Raw genomic sequence first — 4,143 nt, forward strand, 5'->3', positions numbered from 1 at the left:
TATTAAATATGCTGAACTGCCGTGACCAGAATTCGAACCTGGATTACCACGTGTGGTCCTAACCACTAGACGGCCACACACACACACACACACACACACTCACATACACGCACACACATATTTTGTTGTGTCCGGGGATAGTCATTATACCAATATGGCAAACCATTGGCGTGGCTGTGAGGCGGAATCTTGCTTCCCAACAAATGATTCAGGGTTCAGTTCCACTGCGTGGCACCTTGGGCAACTGTCTTCTACTATAGCCTCGTGCCGACCAAAGCCTTGTGAGTGGATTTGATTGGCGAAAACTGAAAGAAGCCTGTTGTATATATGCATATATATATGTGTATATGTCTTTCTTTGTCCCACTCCCAACCGTTTGACAACCAGTGATGGTATGTTTACGTCCCCGTAACTTAGCGGTTCGGCAAAAGTGATCGATAGAATAAGTACCAGGCTTTGAAAATAAGCGCTGGAGTCGATTCATTCGACTCAAAATTCTTCAGGGCGTTGCCCCAGCATGGCCGCAGTCTAATAACTGAAACAAGTAAAAGATAATTGTATGTATATATAACCCTTACAGGTTCGATAAAATAAGGTACCAATCAAAGGCAAGTAGTATGGGATCGGACAACCCCCTACTCACACAACTGCTGGCTTTATATCTAAATTGAAAATATGTGTGTGTGTGTAAAAGTATATACATATATGTATGTATGTATGTATGTATGTAATGTGTATGTGTGTATGTGCATATATGTTTGTGTAGGCATACACATCAAGCGTTGCTTCAGCATGGCCGCATTCTTTTACCTGAAACCAATAAAAGAAAGTGTATTACCACACATTTATACATATACTTACAGGTTATAATTATTATTATTATTATTATTATTATCATTGCTGTTGTTATTATTATCATTATTATTATTATTACACATTGGAATTTAATAAGGCTTAAACTAAACTAGTGAAATAACCACAACCCATTTAGTGATCAATAAATACGTATAAGAGAGAAATTATCTAAAAACAAAACTCGTGTGAGATTAAAGGGGAGCATAATTGAAATTATTACACCTGAGTTAATTTTTCTTTATACATTCTGACAGTCTCTCTCTGTCCCTTTCCCTTTCTATCTTCGTCTCTCTTCCTCTCCTCTTCTCCTTTTCTATGTCAACACCTCTCGATCTCTTCTAGTCAAACATTACGTATCGCTCTCCCCTCCTCCCTCTTTATCTCGCTCTTTCTAGTTGTTCTTCTTCTCTCTCTCTCACTCTTTCTAGTTCTTTTCTCATTCAAACTAACACACCAGCTGTCTTCATAATACTCGAGTGCCTCTCTCTCTGTCTGTCTCTCTCTCTCACCGACTCACTCTTTCCTATCCTCTAAAACGTCCGTCTCTAGCTATCGCTAATTTTTACTTCTGCTGCTGCTGCAGTTATTACTACTACTACTACTACTACTACTACTACTATCAACTCCTTTTCATTCTCTTCTCTGTCCGCATTTTTATTCTTCTACTTCCTCCCATGTTTACCTCCTACCTTCTTACATCGTCTATATCCTCTCTTTTTATTTTATTCCAATCTCTTCTCTCCTTTCACTCTCCAGTTCTTCCTCACCTTTCTCCAGCCTCGTTTTCAATTCATGGACTCTTCGCTTCATCTCCCCTTCCTTCTCCTCTTCATCATCTCCATACTTTCCCAGGCTCCCTTCTGTCCAAATCCTTTACCCTCTGCGCTGTTCACCTTCACCTTCACCATTTCAACACCAGCCATTATAATTTCCCTTCTTGGTGTCGTCTGCATCAGTGAATTGACTGTACATACAACTGATTAAATAACTTAATCAACATTTTTTCACTAATTTACTCTTCATTTATTCCATCCTTTCTCTTTCATCAACTTTGCTCCTGACTCATTATTCTTTCTTCATTTTCTCTCTCAATAGTTATATCTTTTCCTTCTTTACCTTTATGGGGTTTTTTCACTTCCTTTCTTTCTGGTTTTCCACCACTCCCTTTTCTCACTTTTAAAATACATCCATAAATGAGAAATAATAAATAGTAGTAAAGATATTATCGTTTATTTTCGGTTTTATATGGGTTTTTTAAAAATTATTTATACATATTTTTCAGTCTTTCAAATTTCCATAATAAAATTTATTTCATATTGGTTCCATCTAGAATTTTTACTTTGAGAAAATTTGCAAGTCAGCCACCCATTTATTTATTTACTTTATTTCTTTATTTATGTGAAATATATGAATGTAACAAGCTGGGATGGAATGGGTTAGCGTAAACTCTATACATCGGTTTATATAAAATGTGAGTACTTAAGACATTTACGTAGTTATTCATCGTACATGTGTGTTTACATTCCAGCAGCTTTCACGTTGACATGTATACTTGTAGTGCGAGCACATTTAATCCATACATGCCTTTATTTGAAATGTGTACAATTTGCACAATATAATTTGCATATTCTTCATATCGAGTCAACTAGGGGTTGCTATGCAAGTGGTCGACCTACTGGAAATAGCAACCAAATCTCCCTAAAATCATACCTACTGTCCGGGCGTGGATAGAGTCGTTCGATAGTATGGTTTAGTTACACCATACTCTCGAAGAGATGGCGTGATCAAGTCTTGAATGCTTTTGAACATGGGTCTGCTCGTTTAGCACGAACGCTTAAAAAAACTCAACAATAACAGCAAGGTGGAAAATTAGCAGTCGTTAAATGATTGGATAGAGTACCTCAAGATATTTGTTCCGATTCTCTACGCTTTGAGTTTAAATCCCGCCGAAGTCAGCTTTACCTTTTATTCTTTGAACGGGAACACGATACCAATTCAGGGCGGTGAATTAGTAGAAGTGTAAGGAAGCTGGACTGGATGCATTGAGGTATTTGTTCAGAATCTTTGCAGACTGAGTTCAAATCCGTCGTGGCTTACTTGGGCGATTGACTTAATCTGTCACACGGCTGTTTAACCCAGTGACAGACTAAGTCGATCACTGCCTAATACATTGTTTGGCTTTAAAGGTATCCAGTCTGCTGCAAGCATTCGACTCAGGTCTCTGGTTTGAGAGCACTTTCCTACCTCTCACTAATCTCGGTGGCCCCGCGAAGGATCATAGACAGTCTTCTCTCCCAACTAAAATGATTTTTAAAAGTTGTTGGGTTGTATGTATGCACACGAGACTGACACAATTATTGATAGCATGGAATCTGAGAAACCAAAGTTTAAATGTATTCTACATGTGTATAATATTTGATCCGACCATTTCGCCTCCTAAATTGTGGGAGAATTTGTGAAATTGCTGCGTTATTTTTATTTTTACGCTACAAGCAGCATAACAAATGCATTCCTGACACAGTAATATAGGCCTTAAATACTTCCGCTCAATAAGGTATATTTTTCTTCCATTTTTTCCCATGACTCAACTGTTGAAAATAAAATAAAACTCCAGTTATTGATATATTGAAAGTTTTATGTTTGTTAATAACTGAGTTTTCTCTTAAATGAAAAAAAGAAAACAGCTTTGTTGACTCATTTTATGAACAGAAATGATGGATTTCGCGAATCATAATTGAGCTTTGATAAGTACTCGAAGGGTGACAGCATTTTTTCAGCGTAGTCAGAGTATATAAACATATAAAGGCTTGCATACATTTGCGCGTATATTCAGTAGATATATATCAAGAAATATTTTCTACAATTAAAAGCGGGTTGTCGCAAATCTTGTGGAAGGGGTCTCGTTTTATGTTAAGCATTTTTCACTATTTTCATTTTTTCAAAAAACACTTGCTAAAAAGTAATCCGTATAGTATTCTTCTTATGCCTTTCACAGTTGATTATTTTGTTCCCCTTTATTTAAAAATATGAAACATTTTGTATTTTATGCCTGTCCAAAAATCTAGATGTACACTGCTTGCAACATTTGATTTTTTGCTTAGATGCCCTTACCCAATCTTTTAATTTTGAACTTGTTTGGTCCCTAAAATTTTTATTACAGTGTAGGCTTGTGATGCAGCAAATGGATTCTTTTTTTTGTTGTTTTTTTTTTTTTTGGATGGTGGGTGCAATCCAGATTTGTATTAAACTTCAATTCTTTCCCGTTCTTTTTTTTTTGTGTGTGTGTGT

General features: G+C 36.5%; 2 long non-coding RNA genes across 3 annotated transcripts in view; one reads left to right on the plus strand and one right to left on the minus strand.

The window, feature by feature from the left end:
- LOC128247311 (uncharacterized) overlaps window positions 1-4,143 on the plus strand; it is a 58,970-nt gene that overhangs the window by 51,149 nt on the left and 3,678 nt on the right. The gene's annotated exons all lie outside the window — the stretch shown is intronic.
- LOC106879124 (uncharacterized) overlaps window positions 1-4,143 on the minus strand; it is a 60,734-nt gene that overhangs the window by 4,666 nt on the left and 51,925 nt on the right. The window contains exon 3 of one of the 2 annotated variants that reach the window (XR_008263687.1): window positions 1,972-2,028. The exons of the other annotated variant lie outside the window; for it this stretch is intronic. This is a non-coding gene — a long non-coding RNA (uncharacterized LOC106879124). The remainder of the gene's footprint in view (window positions 1-1,971; window positions 2,029-4,143) is intronic. 2 annotated transcript variants of the gene reach the window in all.

The sequence above is a fragment of the Octopus bimaculoides genome, chromosome 3 (assembly GCF_001194135.2).
Source record: "Octopus bimaculoides isolate UCB-OBI-ISO-001 chromosome 3, ASM119413v2, whole genome shotgun sequence".
NCBI classification, from domain to species: domain Eukaryota; kingdom Metazoa; phylum Mollusca; class Cephalopoda; order Octopoda; family Octopodidae; genus Octopus; species Octopus bimaculoides.